Genomic DNA, 26,197 nt, shown 5'->3' on the forward strand with positions numbered 1-26,197 from the left:
TAAAATATGAGCTGGGCCATTTAAGAGTGAAATCAGGAATATGTTTTTCATGCAAACGTTAGTGAGAATCTGAAACTCTCGTTCCCAAAAGGCTGCGGATGCTGGGTCAACTGAAATTTTCAAGACGGAGATCGATAGATTTTTTTTAGGTAATATGGATATGGAGCAAAGGCAGGTAAATGGAGTTGAGGTGCAGATCTAATTGAATGGCAGAATAGGGTTGAGATCTGAATGGCCTACTCCTGTTCTTCTGCTCCTATGAGCCAATTTTACCTGCTATCAACTCTGATTTCCTCTGAGACCTAACATCAGTTTAATGGAATCAGTGCCGATTATGGAGTCAATTCTCTTTCAAAAGAGATGCCATAATTAGAGTGCTTTCGAATGTTGCAGAGTAAAAGTGGTTTTAAATCTATTTCATTCTGCCAGAATTTGCCCAGCTCAGCAAAGCCCCGAGGCCTGAAAATGACTGTAGCTGTTTAGCTCTATCCGAAGGTTACGGGTACCCTGTAGTGCCATGAGGATTTACTTTAAAGTAATTACTCTTGTATTCGCTGGCATAATAGATGCTTAGATGGAAGGCCCACGATATCCCTATGCTGATGCATCGAATGTCATACATTGCAAGCCCTCGGGTTCACCTGGTATTACTGTAGAGACTGCACTGTTTATTTGACCATTTACCGAAAGGTAAGCTGTTGTACACTTGATCCGAAAGCTACTCAAGGGATTGAATTCAGTGCTTCGCAAGCATTGTGATGGGCATATGACGACCAACAACAGCAGGAAAGACCTGCTTGTAATGTCAGGTGACATCCATATACATCATCAGGTCTCGCAAGTATGAAAGGAATGGCTCCACTGTACCAGACACAGCTGCCTGGGAACATACGGGAGAGATGTGCCCAAGGAAGCTGACGATTATCGGGGAGGCTGTGACGGAGCCGTGGCATCGCCTTCGGGCAGACCTGCAGACAAGATCTAACATCCTTACCGCATTGCTAGCATAAGCACGTAAAGAGCGAGTGGCGGCGAGAAAATTTCCAGCCCTTGTTACGATGCACATGATTTTTTTTGTTGAAAACACGAAGTTGCACTGGAAGTGAAAATATGTTTGTGGACTACGTACCCTCGTGGGAATTCAACTTATAATGATGCATGGAGTGATCTGAAGGGTCGTACATTTAAATTATGTTCAGCTTCTTGGATTTTACAGCTGCTGTCTGACTGTAATATGATCAGATGTTACAGAAAGCCTCTCTGATGAATTTCTCTCACAGCTGCTGCCTGTGACCCTGCTGTGTCCTCCTCATGTTCAAAGTCCTCTGCCTCACGATCTTCAGCTTCTGACTCAGGTCACCTCGTGAATCTCAATATCCAGGCCTTTCTGACGAGTGGAACTGTGGACACAGCCGGCCCCCACAGTTCGTGAGCCAACATCGGGAGCGTACTGAAGGGAGTCCCCGGACCTATCTAGGCACCTGAGTCTTCCTTCAGCAGGCCAATGATCTGCTCAATTTTAATACAAGTGCAGATACCAGCCTTGTTGTAGAATTCCTGTGCTTCACCAGTGTTGAGTTAGTTGCCATCGTAGTATTGTATACCCCTTGTCACCAAAAAGCCAACCAATTCTTTGTCCTCCATTCTTGACTGGATGCTTGACTGCTGAAGGATGAATGTCTCATGGCAGCTTTCTGCATACTGGACACTGACGTGCAGAAGCCTGTACCTGTAGTCGCACACTAATTAAACATAAAGACAGAGAACGCTCCTCCGGTTGACACAATGCTCTGGGTTGGCAGTAGGGGCTGCTGTAGCCACATGAGTGTAATCCATAGCTCCATGTGCTCAGGGAAACCAAGTGATACTATGCAAATGAATGCCCTGCTCACTCAGTTGTCTTGCTGCTGTTTCAACTCTATTGATTGGACTGCCCGAGCAAACGGAGCATTATTGTCTTGCCTTATGCAAGAACGAACAGCAAACTGACTGACCTGGCAGAAGTCAGAATGGTAGTGGACAATTTAACAACCAACGGGAGGAGAAGGCTCCATGAATATTCCCATCCTCAAAGGTGGCGGAGCCCAGGGTATGAGTGCAAAAGACAAGGCCGAAGCGTTTGCAACCATCTTCAGCCAGAAGTGCCGAGTGGATGATCCATATCGGCCTCCTCCTGAGGTCCCCACCATCACAGAACCAGTCTTCAGCCAATTCGATTCACTCCACATGATATCAAGTAAAGGCTGAGTGCACTGGATACAGCAAAAACTATGGGCCCCAACAACATTCCAGCAGTCGTGCTGAAGACCTGTGCTCCAGAACTAGCCACACCTCTAGCCAAGCTGTTCCAGTACAGCTACAACACTGGCATCTATCCGACAATGTGGAAAACTGCCCAGGTATGTCCTGTCCATAAAAAACAGAACAAATCCAATCCGGCCAATTAACACCCCATCAGTCTACTCTCAATCATCAGCGAAGTGATGGAAGGTGTCGTCAACAGTGTAATCAAGCAGCATTTACTCACCAATAACCTGCTCATTGATGCCCAGTTTGGGTTCCGCCAGGACCACTCAGCTCTAGACCTCATTACAGCCTTGTTCCAAACATGGAAAAAAGAGCTGAATTCCAGAGGTGAGGTGAGAGTGACTGCCCTTGACATCAAAGTAGGATTTGACCAAGTGTAGCATCAACGTCCCCTGTAAAAGTAAAACTGAGGTCAATGGAAATCAGGGGGAAAACTCTCCACTGGCTGGATTCATACTTAGCACAAAGGAAGATGGTTGAGATTGTTGGAGGTCAATCATCCCTGCCCCAGGACATCACTGCAGGAGTTTGTCAGGGCAACGTCCTAGGCCCAATCATTTTCTGTTGCTTTATCAATGACCTACCCTCCATCATAAGGTCGGAAGTGGGGATGTTTGCTGATGATTGCACAGTGTTCAGTTCCATTCGCAACTTCTCAGATAATGAAGTAGTCTATGCCCACATGCAGCAAGACCTGGATGACATTCAGGCTTGGGCTGATAAGTGGCAAGTAACATTCGCGCCACACATGTACCAGGCAATGACCATCTCCAACAAGCGAGAGTCTAACCACCTCCCCTTGATATTCAACAGCATTACCATCGCCGAATCACCCACCATCCACATCTTGGGGGTCACCATTGACTAGATACTTAATTGGGCCAGCCACATAAATACTGTGGCAACAAGAGCAGGTCAGAGGCTGGGTATTCTGTGGTGAGTGTCTCACCTCTTGACTCTCCAAAGCCTTTCCACCATCTACAAGGCACAAGTCAGGAGAGTGATAGAATACTCTCCACTTGCCTGGATGAGAGCAGCTCTAACAGCACACAAGAAGCTCAACACCATCCAGGATAAAGCAGCCCACTTGATTGGCACCCCATCCACCACCTTCAACATTCACTCCCTCCACCACCGGCGCAAAATGTCTGCAGTGTGTACCATCTATAAGATGCACTGCAGCAATTCGCCAAGGCTTCTTCGACAGCAGGCACATGGAAACACCATCACCTGCAATTTCCCCACCAAGTTACACACCATCCTGACTTGGAAATATATCGCTGGGGCAAAATCCTGGAACTCCCTCCCTAACAGCACTGTTGGAGTACCTTTACCACACGGACTGCAGCGGTTCAAGAAGGCGGCTCGCCACCATCTTCTCAAGGGCAGTTAGGGATAGGCAATAAATGCTGGCCTTGCCAGTGAAGCCCACATCCCAGAACAAATTTTTTTTTAATTCACCTGTTGCCCCTTGGAATGAGTCACAATAATTGCTGTAATAAAAACAGAAAATGTTAGAAATCTCAGCGGTTCAGGCAGCAACCGTGGAGAGAGAAACAGAGTTAATATTTCAGGTCGAACAATCTTCATCAGAACTCCTGTTTCTAGAATAAGTTTGCATTTCTTTCTATAGGTTCATTCTAAACTCTTCCAGAGTTCCTTGGGTGAACTGTGTGCTCCTTACATCTAACTCCAGGTAAATATTCCAGTAGGATCTTCTGGATCTATACACCCTCAGAACTGGTTATCTGCACGAGGCACTGGATCTGTGGTTTTATTAGCTGAGGACAGGCACATGTTATGTCCAGATGTTCCTCCTGTTCCACCAGCACCTGCTCCTGTTCACTCATGGTCACTCGTCCATTGCACCCTTCGAAACCTCGGTATCAAAATCAGCTGGGGTGGAGGTTCCTGAGTTTTTGCTTGGGAGCTGCTGCATGCTGCTGCATGCTGGCTTGCTATGTGTTGCTGGGCTCTAACTTTGCTTTCTCTGGCACAGCTACAGAGAGAGAAAAGGGACATGCTGCGATACTGTGTTCATTAGAACTCTTCAGATGCAGCGTTCAGCAGAATAAGTATTGGAGCTCAGCATAAACTTTTTTGCAGCGCGACAGCTGCAGGAAAAATGCAGGGAACAGCACCAGCCCTTATACATGGCCTTCTTCGATCTTACAAAGGCCTTTGACACTGTCAACCACGAGGGTCTATGGAGCGTCCTCCTCCGTTTCGGATGCTCCCAAAGGTTCGTCACCATCCTCCGCCTGCTCCACGACGACATGCAGGCTGTGATCCTTACCAACGGGTCCATTACAGACCCAATCCACGTCCGGACTGGGGGTCAAACAGGGCTGCGTCATCGCCCCAACCCTCTTCTCAATCTTCCTCGCTGTCATGCTCCACCTCACAGTCAACAAGGTCCCCGCTGGAGTGGAACTAAACTACAGAACCAGTGGGAACCTGTTCAACCTTCGCCGTCTCCAGGCCAGGTCCAAGACCTCCCAAACCTCTGTCGTCGAGCTACAGTACGCAGACAACGCCAGCTTCTGCGTACATACAAAGGCTGAACTCCAAGGCATAGTCGACGTATTTATTGAGGCATACGAAAGCATGGGCCTTACACTAAATATCCGTAAGACAAAGGTCCTCCACCAGCCTGTCCTCGACGTACAGCACTGCCCCCCAGTCATCAAGATCCACAGCGCGGCCCTGAACAACATGGACCATTTCCCATACCTCGGAAGCCTCTTATCAACAAGAGCAGATATTGATGACGAGATTCAACATCACTTCCAATGCGCCAGTGCAGCCTTCGGACACCTGAGGAAAAGCGTGTTTGAAGACCAACCCTCAAATCTACCACCAAGCTCATGGTCTACAGGGCTGTAGTAATACCCGCCTTCCTGTATGGCTCAGAGACATGGACCATGTACAGTAGATACCTCAAGTCGCTGGAGAAATACCACCAACGATGTCTCCACAAGATCCTACAAATCCCCTGGAAGGACAGATGCACCAACATTAGCGTCCTCATCCAGACCAACATCCCCAGCATTGAAGCACTGACCACACTTGATCAGCTCCAGTGGGCAGGCCACATTGTCCACATGCCAGACACGTGACTCCCAAAACAAGCACTCTACTTGGAACTCCTTCACAGCAAACGAGTCAAAGGTGGGTAGAGGAAACGTTACAAGGACACCCTCAAAGTCTCCCTGATAAAGTGCAACATCCCCACCGACACCTGGGAGTCCCTGGCCAAAGATCGCTCTAAGTGGAGGAAGTGCATCTGGGAGGGCGCTGAGCACCTTGAGTCTCATCTCCGAGAGCGTGCAGAAATCAAGCGTTGGCAGCGGAAAGAGTGTGCGGCAAATCAGTGCCACCCGCCCTTACCCTCAACGACTGCCTGTCCCACCTGTGACACGGACTGTGGCTCTCGTTTTGGACTGTTCAGCCTAAGGACTCATTTTTAGAGTGGAAGCAAGTCTTCCTCGATTCCGAGGGACTGCCTGTGATATGATGAAACTTTGGTACCAATGAGGAAGTGAAGTGAAGATGCTGCGAAGAAAGAGCAGGAGAAGGCGAGTGTGAACCCCGAGCGGGAACGTGGCTTCCCACTTCCCCACCCCTTACTTCCTGCAATAGTGTGCCATCCCTGAATCTCCAGGTTGGGGACCTCCCCCCTCTTGTTACATACTGTTGCCCCACAGACAAGGCTAATGGGACAGAGAATCAGAGCCACAATCTCGCAGCTCTCACTCCGACTTGTGCTCCCTGTGAGCACAGCTCCCTGCTGACAGTACAACGTTGTGGAATCACCCCTTCTGTGTGATCTTACTCTAGTTGAGTGAACACTTATGTAACTGTCACCTGGTAGGACAATATTATCATGCTAATCATGAATTCAGTGGATGCCTCCACTGCATTATCGATCTCTCTATCCTTGATGAGCACCTCTGCGTTCTTGGCCCTCCGTGTGGTAGGACCTTGGGTGCTTGGGCCGTTGGTGGTCCCGACTGTGCTAAAGAATCCTCGCACATCGTGGTTGTCGGAGTCGAGGACACTTGCTGGAAGGAGCACTTCGAAGATCTCCTCAACCGAGACTCTGTCTTCGACGTGAGTGTGCTCATAGAATGATAGAATCATAGAAATTTACAGTATGGAAAGAGGCCATTTCAGCCCATCGTGTCCGTGCCGGCCAACAAGAGGCTATCCAGTCTAATCTCACTTTCCAGCTCTAGGTCCGTAGTCCGTAGGATACGGCACTTTAAGTGCACATCCAAGTACTTTTTAAATGTGGTGAGGGTTTCTGCCTCTACCACCTTTTCAGGCAGTGAGTTCCATAGCCTCACAGCCCTCTGGGTGAAGAAATTTCCTCTCAAATCCCCTCCAAACCTTCTACTAATTACTTTAAATTTATGTCCCCTGTTGTTAACCCCTCTGCTAAAGGAAATAGGCCCTTTCTATCCATTATATCTAGGCCCCTCATAATTTTATGCACCTCAATGAGGTCTCCCCTCAGCCTCCACTGTTCCAAGGAAAACAAACCCAGCTTATCCAATCTGTCCTCATCGCTAAGATTCTCCACTCCGGCAACATCCTCGTAAATCTCGCCGCATGCTACCCACCACCACCTCAGCACAACCCCAGCCCAGCATGAGGTTGAAAAGGCCATCCGCCAACTGAAGAACAACAAGGCCTCAGGAGCAGATGGAATCCCTGCTGAAGCACTAAAACATGGCGGAGAATCTCTATGTGAACCCACAAATACAGCTTCCGACAATCCAGCACTTCTTCAGTACTGCATTGTTGTTGTTGTTGTTGCACTGGAGTGTTAGTCTAAATTTTTGTGCTCAAGTCTCTGGAGTGGGATTATGAGCCCACACCCTTCTGACTCAGAGGCAAGATTGCTACCAGCTAAAGGATTAACCTGTTAACAGACTGAAATGTATCACGTGTACTTGAGCCAGATATTGATTATGCAGAACGGTATTTTTGGCTTACCTTCTCAGATACCTTTAAGTTTGAGGATTTCTATCCTGTACTCCAGCAGGCCTTGAAGCAGCATTCACCCTTTTTGCCACCTCCTCCCATGCTTGTTACACCAAATGCTTCTGGTAGTGTCTCTGCATCTTGTTATAAACTCACACGAGGCATGGATATATCAGACACGGTCACTCTGTGACGTTCACTTTATTCCCAGGACTAAAGAGTCCTGATCCTGGGTGGGACCTCCCCTTTTATACCTGGAAGCCCAAGGTGAGGAGCTCACTCCCTGTGGTCAGGGTGTGCGTTACAAGAGTACAGGTACAGTATGCATGAGTTACAGTTACATACTTATTGTCATTGCAAGATGGTAAAATACATGACAGAGTCGACCATTAGTCGCACAACATGTGTCCCTCCACGTTCTGATTCCTCTAGGTAGAACTTTGAGCACCTGGGTTGTCAAACCTTCCTTTCCTTTTTCTGCAGTGTTCCATTCTTCAGCTACATTGCTCACTCTAACTGCCCTGCACTCCCCGGCATTATTTAGCTGGTTACGAGGCTCATAATTGTGTTCACAATTGGCCGTCAGATAGATTCTGTTTGTTCACTGGATAGCCCACCATGGGAGGTTGAGGTGTTAAAGGGCTAGACTTTCCACTAGGGGCACATCCCCGTGAAATAGTAAAATCAGGGGGTTACATAATACGGGAAAAAAATTAAGCAACGTTCAGTTCAATCAGAAACACAGTTCCCAGCTGAAGGTTTGGAGACATGTGGTGCTCTCATATGGAGAGATCCAGCTCTTAAAGTTGCATTCTTTAACCATTAGTGTGTGTAATCTTTATGCTTGCAATGCTTCCCGAAAGTGACGGTTACACTGTAGCTCCGTAGTTGTTGTGAAAGACAGTTCTGCAGGATTTTGTCTCATCAATAAATTTTATTTCATGGCAAAATGTAATTGGCAGAAAATTGTGTTTGCTTTTAAGCCATTTAAACTTTCCATTTATTTTAAATAGGGCGCAGTTCCTCTTTACAACACTGTCCTTCCAAGTTCCTTCTAAAGTCAAACTCTTCTCAACAAAGGCATCCGATCTGAATTTGAAATCACTTGATCAGCCTTAGTCTCAACAATGTGGATGACAGATGTTGGATTTCACCTCATTTATATTTGACCCTCTAATCCAGCAGCATGCACTGGGCTCAGTGGAGCTCACTGCCTTTGATATCAGTCTTCAGCCTGTGCCTCTTCTTGTGCCTCTGCTCCTTCAGCTAACAGCACTGACATTTCCAACTGTGTGTTTATAGTGCAAGGCAAAGTGTAAGCACTGAAAGCATTGCAAGCACTCTGCTGGCTGTCAAAGGGGCACAGGCTTCAGGAAAATAATATAAATCCTTCTGTGTGCTCCACCCACCTCCGATAGGGGGAACTGCACCTTGTTATCAATACAGTGTCAACACAGTCTTATATATACAGTCTTATATGGTTGGAGAGGGAAGACCGAATGGGGTCATGGTGTGCATCAGTTGCACCAAGACAGTATGGGACAAACTATATGGACCAGCTGATCTATTCCTTTTCTTCATTTTCATACGTTCCTAAATGCGCTTCAGCAGTGCCCGCCTTGATCCACGCCAAAGAAACTGTCAAAGAGCCTTCAGCCACGAAGGAAAGCTAATTTTGAGCCTTCGGATGCTGAAACAGCAATTTATTTTTGAGTGAAGTGACCATTATGTAGACAAATAATGGAAGCGTAGAGAATTAATAGGATACCTGGATGTCCTTCTATCTATTGAACTAAACTTGTTTGGTGCCATAAGCTTTTCCTTTAAAGGTGATGGATTATCGTCTCTAAAAAGTGCTAGATGCATAGAACCCTGGGAAATCAGAAAATGGAGGCCGGTGAGTAATAGCCAATTATGATTTGCCCTGTACAACTTCTTGTGAGTCACACCAGTAAACTCCTCTGTGACCACCATAGGGAAGCTTTAGGGTGAAATGTACTTTTTGGGCCTCTGTTGCTGTAGAATCAACTCATACAAACAAATTAATAGTTTTCCCTTGCAGACTACAGGTCAAGAGTGTATTTCTCCAGTCTTGGTGCTAGCTTAGAAGAGAACATGGTGTTTCACGTACCTTGTCATCTTTGGCACAAAATCTATGTACAGGGAACTGAATCAAGCAGTAGATTAGACCTTTGTTCCGTCACACCTAGGGTCTGGGTTAAATCCAGCCCAGAATGATGGATTGACAGTTCTCCCTTGCCCTGTGGATGGTTGGTGTGAGTGAGGGAAATATCGAACTGGTGCAGTCGCGCTTGCTCTCTGAGCTTGAGGTTAAAGCAAGTTGATGGAGCCAAGTGAAGAAAGTTTCACTTTCTGTCTGACCCATGTTACCCGAGCGTGTTTGATGCAGACTCTGGGATGTCCCCAGCTCGAACATTACTCACCTTAATGCACAATGAACAAAACCAGTCTCCCCCGATATTTGGCTGCATTCCAAAATGTTTTAAGCAATTATTTAAAATGTGCATTATGGATAAATCTTTTGGGAGCTGCCACATAGAATAAGACACATTAAATATGTTGCAGCAAAATCTAATCTGACGTAATGTCCAGATTCCATCTGAAGGACCAGAGGAAAAATATCAAATAGTGAAAGTCGAGCAGCATGGAACACAACTAGAATATCCCCTCATTACAATCTGCCGACTTCCTTTTACAGTGACAGTTGTCAAGGGCAATCGCTTTAGAAAATAACTTTATTTCACCAACATTAAACTAATAAAATTTCCCAGTAAATTTATCACAGCTGTTTCTTGACATTATTGACACCTCAATGTTAATCTTTAAGTTTTAAGAAGCGAGAGCAATGTCGGGACTGACAGCTACTGCTGACTGACAATAAAGCAAGAGCTTGATGCGGCCAACACCACAAACATTGCAGCATCGTATAGGCCGGGAATTTCCGCAGAAAGTTCCACGCAAATCCTGTTTGGGTGCAGAGGAGCGAGTGAGTATAGACAGGCTAAGTGAGTGGGCAAAAATTTGGCAGATGGAGTATAATGTGAGAAAATGTGAGGTTATCCACTTTGGCAGAAAAAATAGAAAAGCAAATTATAATTTAAATGGAGAAAAATTGCAAAGTGCTGCAGTACAGAGAGACCTGCGGGTCCTTGTGCATGAAACACAAAAAGTTAGTATGCAGGTACAGCAAGTAATCAGGAAGGCAAATGGAATGTTGGCCTTTATTGCAAGGGGGAATAGAGTATAAAAGCAGAGAAGTCCTGCTACAACTGTACAGGGTGTTGATGAGGGCACACCTAGAGTACTGTGTACAGTTTTGGTCTCCGTATTTAAGGAAGGATATACTTGCATTGGAGGCTGTTTAGAGAAGGCTCACTAGGTTGATTACGAAGATGAGGGGGTTGAGATAGATTGAGTAGGTTTGGCCTATACTCATTGGAGTTCAGGAGAATGAGAGGTGATCTTATCGAAACATATAAGATAATGGGGGGGCTCGACAAGGTGGATGCAGAGAGGAAACTAAACCTAGGGGACATAGGCCCCAAGTTTCCACATGATTTGCTCCTGATTTTTAGGAGCAACAAGTTAGAACGGAATATCTTAGAAATCGGAATTCTCGGCATTTAGTTTGCTCCAGTTCTAGTCAGTTAGAACAGTTTCACTTTTGAACAGAATTTTTTTTTCAAAAGGGGGCGTGTCCAGCCACTTACGCCTGTTTTCAAAGTTTCGTCAGTGAAAACTTACTCCAAACTAACTTAGAATGGAGTAAGTGAAGATTTTTGTACGCTCGAAAAACCTTGTCTACACTTTAGAAAATCAGGCGTAGGTTACAAATCAGGCGTAGGGAATGTGGGGAGGGGGGTTTAAAGGGAAGTTTACAAACATTAAACACTTCAGTTTTACAAATAAAGAGCCATCATCAATAATAAATTATAAATACATCAATAAATCAACCAATAAATCAATCAAAAAAAATTAAAAATAAATAATTTTTTTTTTAAATCAATAAATAAAACATTTTCTACTTACCGACTGCAGCACCGGGAGCCCTCCAACAGCGTGCTGGGATGTTCCCCCACCCCCCCCCAGTGTGTCTCTGTCAGTGTCTCTATCTCTCTGTCTGTCTGTGTGTGTCTCTCATTCTCTGTCAGTGTCTGTGTTTCTGACAGCAAGGGGAGGGGAAGGAGGGGGGTAGAGGGAGAGAGGGGGGAAGCAGAGGGAGGGAAGGGGGAGGGATGGGGGAGAAGGGGGAGGGATGGGGGAGGGATGGGGAGAAGGGGGAGGGGGGAGAAGGGGATAAAGGGGAGATGGGGGGAGAGGGAGATGGGGGGGAAAGGAGATGGGGGAAGGAGATGGGAGGGAAGGAGATGGGGGGGAAGGAGATGGGGGGGAAAGGAGAAGGGGGAGGGAGGCTGAACGGGCCGGGTCCAAGACTTCGGGCAGGGCCCGTCCCCAGCACCAGATTTACAGGTAGGTGGTGTTGGGTCGGGTCGGGGGGGTGGTGGGAGGGAGGTCGGTTCGGGGGGAGGGAGGGAGAGGGAGGTCAGGTTGGGGGGAGGGAGGTCAGGTCGGATCCAGTCCGGGGGCGGGCGGGGGGGAGGGGGGGGGGGGAAGCGGGAGTCAGGTCGGTGTCGGGTCCGGTCCTGAGGCAGGAAGCGGGAGTCGAGTCAGGTCGGGAGGAAGCAGGAGCTGGGTGTGGGAGGAGCCTTATTCACGCAGCCTCAGTGAGGCCATTCGGCCAGGGCTAGGGGCTGTGTGCTTCGGCCCCTCCCACACAGTTTTGGGCGCCTGGAGCTACTGCACATGCGCGCCCACTGTAGCGCGCATGTGCAGAGGTCCCGGCACTGTTTTCAGCGCAGGGACCTGGCTCCGACCCCTACAGCTCCTGCTGTGCTGCGCCGAGGGCCAGAGGACCTGCAGGGAGCTGGAGAATCTGGAGGTTTTTTTTAGGCGCACTTTGTGGCGCGAAAAACGGGCGTCCAGGTCGGGACTGCGCCGTTCTAGGCGCGGCTCGAAACTTGGGCCAATAGTCTCAGAATAAGGGGCCGCCCATTTAAAAATGAGATGAGTCTACTCCTGCTCCTATTTCTTATGTTCTTATGAAGCTCTGAGGAAATTTCTGGCGAAATAGGGCCCAAAATCCCAACGGTTTGGAAGGATGAAAACCCGGTGGATATATCTAGGAGGGAAGGAAAAAGATCAGAATTTGAGATTTAGCGAAGATGCAGCCGTGAAAATGGTGTGTTTCGGCTGATATTATGTCCCACGTGCCATAATTTACCCCCGAGTTACCCCCCATTTAACTTACGCCGCTATGAACCAGGAATAATTTTAAAACCTTACTAAGACCAGAGTTAAGTACTGTGTGCAATTTTGGGCCTCACACTATTGGAAGGATGTTGAGGCAATAATGATGGTATAGCGCAGATTCAATAGCATGCGGCCTGATACGAGGAAATACAAATACGAAGAAAGCTTTGAAAAATTAGGGCTATTTTCATTGAAACAGAAGAGATTATGGAATGGTTTGATAAAGGTGTTTACATTTATGAAGAGATGGTACAGAGTAGATAGAAACAGGCTGGCGGGGGGGGGGGGGATTTTCAAGTTCCACCCAAAACGGGTGTGAAGTCAGTGGAGCAGCTGAATCACCCGCCCATACCAAGGGTTGGAAGGCCTGAACCACTTTCAGGTTCGGGCCGCATTGGAATGTAGTTGGTGAGCTAACGGAGCCAAATGACAGTCTACTGCAACTCGCCGATTGTGGGAGGTCAGGAAATCGGCCGACCCGCATGCTGAACTGGCTGGCTGGTGATGTCGGGGGGGAGAGGGTGAAACTGATCCAGGAGATTGGGGAGAGAGCGTGGGCCAGCGGTGAGCTGCGGTGAGTTTCTGGCCCCACATAAATGATCCCACAAAAACCTCTGGCCCTTCTCGAGTGGCCACCAGCGGCCTCTTTGTGCCGGTAAATTGCAACCGACGCAGACCGCTTTGTAGATGGACGCAGCTACGTGCTTGGAACAGGTGGGTATGCTGCCCACCCATTTACCGGCATTCCTGACAATTGCATCAGCCAGGCCATGGGCACCCATGGGATGGCTGAGGTGCTCCCATTCCCCACCCTCCCCTCGATTTTCAAATGCTGCTCCTTGTTTTTCAGGCAAGAAATGGGCAGCTAGAATTTTAAAATTGCCTCCGCTGTTTCCAGAGATTGAGAGATCCAGGACACAGATGTAGAATTAAATGTAACACTGTTAGGACAGAGAGCAGGAGCAACTCTTTTACACAGAGGGTTGCGAGGCACTGCTAGAATTAGTCATTGAAGGGAATATGTCAACATTGGAAAGCAGGTTAAATAGGTGGTTGAACAAAAAAGGGAATAGAAATATTTGATTAGGACAACTGCTGGTGTCGGCACTAAACACTATTGCAGACTGGTTGGCCTGTTTCTGTGTTGTAATTTCCCCTCTTTATGATTTATTTATTGGAGAAAGAAGGGGAGGAAAAACAGCAGGTGAACTGGAAGGCCAGGCTCATAAGGCAATACCACAAGTGATCTAAACCCTTTACAGATATCCAACCACCACAGCCCCCAAATATCGCAACACGTCGATGGAGTTCTGTGTTACAAGGCCTCTGATTCCTGTAGGATATGTGCAGAAGGTCTTGGAGCTACCTGATACGCTGACAGCATTAAATGAAGTAGGGTGGGAGGAGGCTCGTGTGGAGCATAAACACCGGCATAGACCAGTCGGGCCAAATGGCCCGTTTGTGTGCAGTAAGCTCAATGTAATTCTATGCCTCGTGCTGCAGGATGCTCTGTAGTGTAGAAACCACTCTCTGATAGTTCCACAAAGGATGCTATTGGATTCTGCCGTCATCCCTACCCTTTGACATACATCTTCTGAGAGGGTTTGCTGTGCCTTCATGTTGCTCTGCAGGTATTTGTGTTTTTATGGCAGAACTCCAGTGATCATTGTCTGAATGTTCAACAGCCAGAGTCTGACATAGAATCATAGAATGGTTACAGCAGAGAAGAAGGGCATTCGGCCTATCAAGCCCGTGTCGACTCTCAGCAAGCCCCACTCTCCCGCCCCTTCCCCAAAGCCCTGCAATTTTTTTTCTTCAGATACTTATCCAACTCCTTTTCGAAAGCCATGATTGAGTCTGCCTCCACCACCCTTTCAGGCAGTGCATTCCAGATCTTAAACACTCGCTGCATAAAAAAGCTTTTTCTTATGTTACCTTTGGTTTTTTTGCCAATCACCTTTAATCTGTGTCCTCTGGTTCTCAATCCTACTGCCAATGGGAACAGTTTCTCTCGATCTACTCTGTCAGATCCCTGGGCATCTCCAGGCATCTCCAAAGTCTCCACTCAGACACATCATGCTCCACCTTCAATACCTCATCATTTGGCTTCCTTGTGAGTTGTGAATCATCCAATTTCAATTCTTCATCCAGGCTATCTGCATCACTGTAAGCTGACCTATCTGGGCCGGTGAGTGCCAGTGATAGGTTTCATGATTGCCGCTCGGTGAGTGCCGCTGGCAGTGCCAGATGTTGAAGGTTTTTCTCTCTATCTCTCTCTCTCTCTGGAACATCTTTCTTGTTTCTGGCTTCAATGGAGACAAGTAGAATAAAAGTCTAATAGTTTTCCTGCTGTCTACTTTTTCCTTTCTGTTACATTCAAGTAAGTGTTCTCCCAGAGTACGAGCTTTATTAAAAGGAAACTATTTTTAATTTTTGACCATTATTATTTTGGGCCCTATTTCGCCAGCACAAGCCATCCATGGACAAAGGCCCTTCTCATATCTCCATCTCCTACATTAGCTGGGTGAGTGCCCAGGATTTGCTTTGCTTGCTCGTGTTGTCCCTCGTTCTGTAGTTTGTATTCCTCGCTAATTGTGAATAATCTTTTCCTGCCTGACAAAAGAATGCTTGTTATTGTCAGTCACACACACTGTTGAATCTGACAACTATTTGAGAATTCTCATCACTTCTCTTGTGGAATTTCCATGAAGCAGTGAGACTTCAAACGGCATTGCAGAATGCTGAATTTATCTAACTGAAGCCTTCCATGTGCAGGTGTCACTACAGATCATTTAGTGATAGTCTTCGAGTTGTGAATTCACTTTTAGGGTAAATATAGTTCTCCTACCTGAAATGTACAAAATGTACATAGACAACAGCTTGCAGCCGTCACATAGAAACATAGAAAATAGGTGCAGGAGTAGGCCATTCGGCCCTTCGAGCCTGCACCGCCATTCAATGAGTTCATGGCTGAACATGTAACTTCAGTACCTCATTCCTGCTTTCTCGCCATACCCCTTGATCCCCCTAGTAGTAAGGACTACATCTAATTCCTTTTTGAATATATTTAGTGAATTGGCCTCAACTACTTTCTGTGGTGGAGAATTCCACAGGTTCACCACTCTCTGGGTGAAGAAGTTTCTCCTCATCTCGGTCCTAAATGGCTTACCCCTTATCCTTAGACTGTGACCCCTGGTTCTGGACTTCCCCAACATTGGGAACAATGTTCCTGCATCTAACCTGTCTAAACCCGTCAGAATTTTAAATGTTTCTATGAGATCTCATCTCTTCTGAATTCCAGTGAATACAAGCCCAGTTGATCCAGTCTTTCTTGATATATCAGTCCCGCCATCCCGGGAATAAGTCTGGTGAACCTTCGCTGCACTCCCTCAATAGCAAGAATGTCCTTCCTCAAGTTAGGAGACCAAAACTGTACACAATACTCCAGGTGTGGCCTCACCAAGGCCCTGTACAACTGTAGTAATACCTCCCTGCCCCTGTACTCAAATCCCCTCGCTATGAAGGCCAACATGCCATTTGCCTTCTTAACCGCCTGCTGTACCTGCATACCAACCTTCAATGATTGATGTACCATGACACCCAGGTCTCGTTGCACCTCCCCTTTTCCTAATCTGTCACCATTCAGATAATAGTCTGTCTCTCTGTTTTTACAACCAAAGTGGACAACCTCATATTTATCCACATTATACTTCATCTGCCATGTATTTGCCCACTCACCTAACCAAGTCACTCTGCAGCCTCATAGCATCCTCCTCGCAGCTCACACTGCCACCCAACTTAGTGTCATCCGCAAACTTGGAGATACCACATTTCATCTCCTCGTCTAAATCATTAATCATTAATGTCACATTTACTTTTGCTGACCTAGTGAGGTCATTAAACCTCCTTCTTCATTGGAGGCAGGTCTGAGGGTTTAAAGAGTTAACACTAACTACCTGTTCCACTTCCTTCCACTTGATCTTGTCTGCTGTGGTCAGCAGGTCCGTTGCAACATTTGTTTTAAATTACATTCTAAAACGTTGCCTGATTGCATTGGTCCATGGCAGATTTTACATTTGGTGGTATGCAAATGAGTTTGAGCAGAAACTTGAGCAAAAAAAACACTTCTCAAAACTAGCGCAATTTTTGAGCGCAATTTGCGCCCGGGTTGCCAATTGTGCCCAAAACAGAAACTACTTTACAGCGGGTTTGGCCTGGCTGGCTTCAGGTGAATTTTATAGTTGGTCTCCAATGATATTATTAGAACCCGATCTACATATTTAAAGAAGGACGCTGCCGGCTTCGGGCGGCTGTCGTTGCCGCCTGTAATTTAAATTTGCAGTCAGCCAGATCGGGTGAGAAGCCAGTGGGTAAGTCCCTTGGGCCTTTTTAACTGCACACCCACCCAGATTCGACAGGATGCGGGGAATTAAAATTCCTGTGTAGGTTTGAGGAGAGTTGAAATGCTAGGACTATTTTCACTGCAGAGAAGGCTCAGAGGAGATTTATCAGAGATTTTTTAAATTGCGACGGTAGTGTGATTTCCTGTGATCGGCAAGTCAGTGACAAGTGGTTATCAGATTAATCTTTGCACAAGGGGTTATCATTAAGAGAGTGAGGAAAGAGATAAAGAGAAATTACTTTATTCAAGGAGTTGTTGGAACATGGGATGCTTTGCCACAGTGAGTGGTTAAGGCAGAAACCATTGCATCTTTTATGGGGAAATTGAATAAATATTTGAAGTAGTGGAAAATACAAGGCTATGGGGGGAGACCAAAACAGTAAGATTGATTTTGGATTGCTCCAGCAAAGAGCTGGCACAGACAAAATGGGCCAAATGGAGTTTCTGTGCTGCAATCCTCTATGGTTCTACAGTTTCGCACATGCGATAAATACAGAAGAGGGAGGCTACCTGCCCCATCTTTGATCTTCCATCCTGAATTTAAAAACTTACAATCATTATCCCCAATGCATTATCTGACTGTACCTTTGAGTATGTGAAGGGTTTTGCCTCCATTGTCCCTTCTGGAGAACTAGTCAAGTGCTGATCACTCTTTGTACAAATAAGTTATTCCTGGCATTAGGCCTAAGTTGTCCTTTCAGCAGTATCAGACTGTGTTGTCTCACTCTAGTGCCTTGGTTTACCTTAAAGTAGTGCTCCCACCTTGAAATAAGTTCTGGTCTGTGTCTGAGTCTACTATGTAACCCAGCCACACTGGAAACACATAATCACCTTGACCCTGAAATCCCGCTTCTCTGCTTCCTACGGGCACGCGACAGAAAAAGGTAAAGAAAGTTCCGCACCTACCTTATCCTGCTGCACCCACCAGCGATCCTGGTCCTGAGGCCTCCTCTCCCTGTGCATCGCAGCTCGAGCACGTCGGGACATCCGTATGCTGGAGCTGGAGTCACATGGCACTGGGCAGCCAATCCAGGTACAGTATTTTCTCATTCATAATAATGGGAACTCCGTAATAAGCGTTCTCATTACTATGATTGATAAACACCCCCGCAAACACCCAAACACAAATAAAAAATAGAAAAAATACATCACATATTTAATATTCATTTAAATTAAAGTTAATAAATGTCAGAAAAAATATATATTTTTCCGATTTTTCTTTTTTAAGTTAATTATGGTTTAAAATAAGCTTACCTTAACGGGCAGGGCTTTTAACGTTAAAATGTGTTTTAAAAATGTTATTTTTATATGTTTTTGTATGTTTTAAAACTCTTACGCTGGTAAACGTAGGCTATATGCCTGCTTTTACCAGGCGCAAGAGTTTTCAGGACATTTGCTGGGCAAGAGATGGGCAAATACTGCAATCTTGCCCATGCGAATGTCCTGGCTGTGGGGATATGGAGGATCTGTCAAGCCAGAGCTTTTGCGATGCCTTCCCAGGTCCGTACACACTCCATACGGACCCGTGAAGGTTGGGATTTCTGCCCCACTATATTATCATGGGGGAATTCATAATTGCAATGCAGCATTTTATTAAAATCGATTGCCTTTAAGGCTGTGTCTCTGGAACTGCCGCAGGGGTTCAGTGGGTGAATGTGTGATCTCACACTAAGCAATTCAAGTGCTATTTGATCCCTGGTCCGTGCTGAGTTAGGTGATCACAGCAATGGTAGAGATGCTAGAATTGGTCTGAGCATCCCGAGAGATGAGGGAACTATTCAGGCAGATTATTTCTCGTGATGGCTATCTACTGACCCCTGTTGTAAAATGCGGAATAGGCAACATCAGGAAACAACAGAACGGTGCTAGATTTTCTGATTTGAGCTCACATACAAAGACTTACATAAATAAAGAGAATTGCTAGTGCCAATAAAGCTGAATCCCAGAATAAATTAGAGCCTCCGGGAAAAGAGGGGCAGCAATGATGCGAAAAACACCAAAAAGGTCTAAAGGAAAAATCTATTATGTACTTTTTTTTTAAGTTTCCAAGTTTGTTATTTGCATGAATGACTTCATTAAAATAGCACATGAGGACCTACATCAATTCATGAATCAGTGCGCTGAAAATGAATTTTGACAGGATTTGAACCTTTGTGTCTCTGGTAGTTGCATGGCATTTCCCATTGGCAATGCTGAACGTATTGTGGTAAACTCGACCTTGGTGAACTGAAGAACTAAAAAACAATGTTTTTTTTAGAATATTTGCAGTTTCCAGATTAAAAACTATAATTAATAATTGTATCATATCCTCTGTTCAATGGAAAATTTGGGATTTTTTTTAATGCTGCATTTTATGTGCACTTTTAACTATCGGGTGACAATTTAAAAACATTCATTCTCAGGGTACTGACAAGGCCGGCATTTATTGCCCATCTCTAGTTGCCATGAGAAGGTGGTGGTGGGTCATCTTCTTGAACCGCTGGTAACAGTTTGATATAACTGAATGTTTGCTAGGCCTCTTCAGAAGGTAGTTAAGAGTCAGCCAGGTTGGAATCGCGTATAGGCCAGAGCAGGTAAGGATGGCAGAATTCCTTCTCATAGGACATTAGTGAAACAGTTGGGTTTTTACGTCAATTCGACAGATTCATGGCCACTTGAAATGCTGCCAGTTTTTTATTTACAGATTTTAAAACTGAACTCAAATTCTCGAATTGCTCGCATTCCCTGGATTATTAGTCCAGGCCTCGGTACCATAACATAACCACTACCTTACCGTACCCATACCCAACACAGTGTATTACAAGTAACTGCTCCATTAGATATACACTGAAGATGTTCCTCAGTAAATCATTAAAAAGGAAGTTTATGTCACACATGAAAGGAACCAATTAACTCTTGAATGTCACAGGCACAGGTCAGTTGTAACCCTCCCTGCCCACCACTCCCCGCTACCCTACATGGGGTAGGACCAGCAATCTATCACAGAATATTGTGTGGGTAGTATAGGTTGCAAAATCCGCCACTTCACTCCCAATACAGTCTCATTTAACAGAAGTGCAGATCCGGGAATCCAATAAAGAGCTCACTGCATCCGATTCATAGCACTTCTGATTTTCTCGGCTTAAATTTTAATAACTGAAAATTAAGGATACCAAGAATGACACATTCTGACCTCTACAGTCAATTTTCTGATATGTGCTTCTGTTGACCAAGATTGCATGCTGGGAATAGAATAACAGAAAGTGTTTTTATTTTAGTTTTGTATTCGTGATGAACATTTATAAAGTTACATTTCATATGCATATTGCACCATCTAGTGCCAACTGTAGGTAATGCATGCAACACAGTATATTTACAAGTAATTACTCCGTTTATATATAAAGGAGGAAAGACTAAGGGGACGAAATTGCCCCGCGCCCCGATTGGTGAGGGATTGGCGCGGGACGGTGAGGGGTCATTGTGGGACAGTGAGGGGTCAGTGTGAGATGGTGAGGGGTCAGTGCGGGACGGTGAGGGGTCATTGTGGGACAGTGAGGGGTCAGTGTGGGACGGTGAGAGGTCGGTGTGGGACAGTGAGGGGTCAGTGTGGGACAATGAGGGGTCAGTGTGGGACAATGAGGGGTCAGTGTGGGACAGTGAGGGGTCAGTATGGGACGGTGAGGGGTCAGTGTGGGGCGGTGAGAAGTCAGTGTGGGACAGTGAGGGGTCAGTGTGGGCCAGTGAGGGGTCAGTGTGGGCCAGTGAGGGGTCAGTGTGGGGCGGTGAGGGGTCAGTGTGGGATAGTGAGGGGTCAGTGTGGGACGGTGAGGGGTCAGTGTGGGACGGTGAGGGGTCAGTGTGGGACGGTGAGGGGTCAGTGTGGGACTGTGAGGGGGTCAGTGTGGCACAATGAGGGGTCAGTGTGGGACAGTGAGGGGGTCAGTGTGGGGCAGTGAGGGGTCAGTGTGGGACGGTGAGGGGTCAGTGTCGGACGGTGAGAGGTCAGTGTGGGATAGTGAGGGGTCAGTGTCGGACAGTGAGGGGTCAGTGTTGAACGGTGAGGGGTCAGTGTGGGACAGTGAGGGGTCAGTGTGGGGCAGTGAGGGGTCAGTGTGGGACGGTGAGGGGTCAGTGTGGGACGGTGAGGGGTCAGTGTGGGACGGTGAGCGGTCAGTGTGGGACAGTGAGGGGTCAGTGTGGGACGGTGAGGGGTCAGTGTGGGACGGTGAGGTGTCAGTGTGGGACGGTGAGGGGTCAGTGTGGGACGGTGAGGGGTCAGTGTGGGGCGGTGAGGGGTCAGTGTGGGACAGTGAGGGGTCAGTGTGGGGCGGTGAGGGGTCAGTGTGGGACGGTGAGGGGTCAGTGTGGGGCGGTGAGGGGTCAGTGTGGGACAGTGAGGGGTCAGTGTGGGACGGTGAGAGGTCAGTGTCGGACAGTGAGGGGTCAGTGTGGGACAGTGAGGGGTCAGTGTGGGACGGTGAGAGGTCAGTGTCGGACAGTGAGGGGTCAGTGTGGGACAGTGAGGGGTCAGTGTGGGACAGTGAAGGGGTCAGTGTGGCACAATGAGGGGTCAGTGTGGGACAGTGAGGGGGTCAGTGTGGGGCAGTGAGGGGTCAGTTTGGGACGGTGAGGGGTCAGTGTCGGACGGTGAGAGGTCAGTGTGGGATAGTGAGGGGTCAGTGTCGGACAGTGAGGGGTCAGTGTTGAACGGTGAGGGGTCAGTGTGGGACAGTGAGGGGTCAGTGTGGGGCAGTGAGGGGTCAGTGTGGGACGGTGAGGGGTCAGTGTGGGACGGTGAGGGGTCAGTGTGGGACGGTGAGCGGTCAGTGTGGGACAGTGAGGGGTCAGTGTGGGACGGTGAGGTGTCAGTGTGGGACGGTGAGGGGTCAGTGTGGGACAGTGAGGGGTCAGTGTGGGACGGTGAGGGGTCAGTGTCGGACGGTGAGAGGTCAGTGTGGGGCGGTGAGGGGTCAGTGTGGGACAGTGAGGGGTCAGTGTGGGGCGGTGAGGGGTCAGTGTGGGGCGGTGAGGGGTCAGTGTGGGACGGTGAGGGGTCAGTGTGGGACAGTGAGAGGTCAGTGTGGGACGGTGAGGGGTCAGTGTCGGACGGTGAGAGGTCAGTGTGGGACGGTGAGGTGTCAGTGTGGGACGGTGAGGGGTCAGTGTGGGACAGTGAGAGGTCAGTGTGGGACAGTGAGAGGTCAGTGTGGGACGGTGAGGGGTCAGTGTGGGACGGTGAGGGGTCAGTGTGGGACGGTGAGGGGTCAGTGTGGGACGGTGAGGGGTCAGTGTGGGACAGTGAGGGGTCAGTGTGGGACAGTGAGGGGTCAGTGTGGGACGGTAAGGGGTCAGTGTCGGACGGTGAGAGGTCGGTGTGGGACAGTGAGGGGTCAGCGTTGGACGGTGAGGGGTCAGTGCGGGACAGTGAGGGGTCAGCGTGGGTCGGTCAGGGGTCATGCTCACGCCAATTACGTCATCGCTGATTGCCTGGCGGCCCAGGGAGCTAACCACAGGGTGCCCCCATCATAGGCGGTCCCTTGAACGAGGATGACTTGTTTCCACGAGAGTTCACAGATGTTTCGATGAAGGACCCGATGTTCCAGTCCTGAACTCCAGGGGCGGAAGATGCCTGTGCATGGATTTATTTAATGTGTGGTGACCATTGCACACCAGCCACCACACGGACTTGACAGAGCTAGATCTTGGTCCAGTAGCAAGGATTAACCAGGATGACTGGAGACCTGCTCTGCTGCACGGACCTAGTGCACACACCTATCACAGTGTGGGTTGACCCGTGCTGCCCCTGGGCCCTCGTCTTTTCTGGGCCCCGTACCCTCATTCGCCGCAACTTCACCCACGATGTTCCAGGAGCCGGTGCTCCAGCTCTATTTATAGCCCTGACCTGCGGTGGTGTTCTCACACTGATGCCCCGCAGGTGCACCGCTGCCATGGCAACACCTCCGCAAACTCTCGCGCAATTTCCTGGGGTGCAGTAGCACCCCCTCCTCCCCCCCTCCCCTACGGGCAAGAACTGTCTTGTGCCCTGTTAGCGACCCCCAGAGGCACTAAATGAGTTAGAAAAAGGGGCAATTTCGCCTCCAAATTTAAAACCCACGCTCAACGACGGTACACTTAAAGGCTGGACCAATATCGGATGCAGTCTAATTGCAACTGATTATTGCCACAGACTTTCTTTCACTACTTAAAAGGGAGATTCATTGATGCTGCAGCATCTCATTCTCAGCGTTGCTGGCTGTGCAGCTGCCTCAGCAAACAGAAGCAGAACAAAGAGAAGGAACCGGAGGACTGAGCCATGGTTCATGGCAGGTCTCCGGCCCAGGGAGAGAGCCCGCAGATTCTCCGATGAAGCATTTGGAGGCGTTGGTGTTCGCTGTGGAGAGACGGAGGGCAGTGCTCTGCCCAGCAAATGGCAGGAGGCCCTCGCCACAAGTCTTCCGCACCATGTGAAAGGAGGTAGCACAGCACGTCTTGGGCAGCACTATGGTCCCCAGGACCAACACACAGTGCAGGAAAATTTAACGACCTCACTCGAGTGGTCAGGGTGAGTCAATACTTCAACAAATGCTCCATACCACCATCTGTACCACAGGCTTCACACACTGCCCAAAGCACCACACCCCCAGCACTCATCCACCAACAATCTGTACCTAGCAACACTCACACCCACATCTCACACCTTGCACACAATGACAGCTATTCAACTATGGAAGGCACAAGTGTCATTAGTTATTAACATTCATGTGATATGTGTGATATGTTTATTGAGAAATGTATTAATGGTGTTTAGAATATTTTGTGGTCTCTCTCATTTCACCTTTGCATCCAGGAGGACGCTGTGATGCGCCATGAGACAGGAATTGTATAATGGCGATGTCGTGAGTTACGGGGATCTTGGGTTTCATTCATGTGAATGGGAGTCTGATGAGCCAGTCAGGGACAGCCCATCCAGAAGGCCGATTATCTCGCTTTTCCTCCCTCCATCCTGTTTTGCCTCCTCCTCATCCTCCTCTCCCTCATCCTTCTCCTGAGGTGATCCCGCAATCTCTGCTGGCAAGGGCTGCACCCTCATGACGGCGAAGTTGTGAAGCATTCAGCAGACCACCACGAAATGGGACACCCGTTCTGGCGAGTACGGGAGGGCCCCTCCCGAGTGGTCAAGGCAGTGGAACCATTGCTTCAATAAACTGATGATCTGCTCGATGATGCTCCTGGTGGTGGCATGGCACTCATTATATGAGTATTGGAGTTGCGGTGGGGAGTCATGAGCCATGTGGAGAGCGAACGGCTCTTGTCTCCGAGCAGCCACCCTCGAGTTTGACGTGGTGGCTGGAAGAGTGCTGGCACACCGGTCTGGCACAGGATGAAGGCATCGTGGCTGCTGCCAGGATAGCGGGCATTGACGGTGAGGATTTGCTCTCTGTGCTCGCACACTAGCTGCACATTAAGTGAGTGGTGGCCTTTGCGGTTACGGAAGATCTCAGGATTGTTATGCAGTACCCGCAAAGCCATGTGGGTGCAGTCAATGGCGCCCTGCACCATGGGGAAGCCCTCTATCCTGGCAAAGCCACATCCAATCTCCTCCTGCTTCTCTCTGGTGATCGTGATGGTAATGTAGTCCCTTCTCCTGCTGTAGAGCCTCTGTGACCTCCTGGATGCAGTGATGGATGGAGAACTGTGAGATGTTAGCTATGACTCCTGTTGCAGACTGGAAGGATCCACTGGCGAAGAAATTGAGGACCACAGTTATGTTGATTGCCATTGGAAGAGCCACGGTCGCCCTGGTCTGAGGCTGGAGGTCTGGTTGCAGGAAGTGGCAAAGTTCTGTGACCATGTCCATGATGAAGCGAAGCCTTATAATACACTGCTCCTTGCTTAATTGAGGGTAGGAGAAATGCACTTGGAATACTCCCAGAGGATAGGGCCTCCTGTTGAGAGCACGGATGGCCCTCCTCCACCCTCTGTGTAAATGTTCCTGTCTTTCTCGCTGCCTACACTCCTTCCAGCGTACATCCTGGAGGGTAACGTGGCATGCCAGTACAGGCCCCATTAATGTTATCAAGTGTAGCAGTTTGAATCTTTGAATTATAAATGTAGCTACTTTATAGTTGCCAGAAGACTCCTGATACAAAGGAAGCTTGAAATTACTGAATGAAACTGTTGCAGTGGGTGAAACTAACAAGAAACAACTGAAACTGCACTAACCTGACAGCCGCGAGTGATTACTGATGATCCCTTTAAAAAGGTCCCTGGAGCCAGCTTCCTGGTGCTTCTTGCCAGCTCTCCCTGTCAGTGTTTCCTCCAGGCAGTGAGGTCAGTTTTGCAAATCGGGCAGTCAGTGAGTGTTATATGCTCACTGACGTCACAATCTACCTGGTGTTGACATTCCTGGTGATACTTCTTGCCGGCGGTGCTATGAGGGGGGCAGAATTTGACGTGTGGCATTGGATTCGCCTCGCCTCGGCGATACTGGTCTAGTGCCTCATTAACGCCATCTACTGGCACTAATGTGAGGTGCTAAGGAGACAAATTTTTCCCCCTGAGAATCATAGAATCATAGACATTTATGGCACAGAAGGAGGCCATTTGGCCCATCGTGTCTATGCCAGCTGAAAAAGAGCTATCCCATCTAATCCCACTTTACAACTCTTGATCCGTAGCCCTGTAGGTTACATCACTTCACGTGCATATCCAAGTACTTTTTAAATGTGGTGAGGGTTTCTGCCTCTACCATCCTTTCAGACAGTGAGTTCCAGACCCCCACCACCCTCTGGGTGAAAAAAGTTCTCCTCAACTTCCCTCTAATCCTTCTACCAATTACTTTAAATCTATGCCCCCTGGTTTTTGCCCTCTCTGCTAAAGGAAATATATCCTTCCTGTCCACTCTATCTAAGCGCCTCATAATTTTATACACCTCGATCAAGTCTCTCCTAGCGTCTTCTGTTCCAAAGAAAAAGACTCCAGCCTATTCAATCTTTCCTCATAGCTAAAATTATCCAGTCCTGGCAACATCCTCGTAAATCTCCTCTGTATGCTGGCTAGTGCAATTGCATCTTTCCTGTAATGTGGTGACCAGAACTGTACACAGCATTCTCTACCTGTGGCCTAACTAGTGTTTTATACAGTTCTAACATATCCTCCCTGCTCATATATTCTATGCCTTGTCTAGTT

This window comes from Pristiophorus japonicus, chromosome 7 (assembly GCF_044704955.1).
Source record: "Pristiophorus japonicus isolate sPriJap1 chromosome 7, sPriJap1.hap1, whole genome shotgun sequence".
Taxonomy (NCBI): Eukaryota; Metazoa; Chordata; class Chondrichthyes; family Pristiophoridae; genus Pristiophorus; species Pristiophorus japonicus.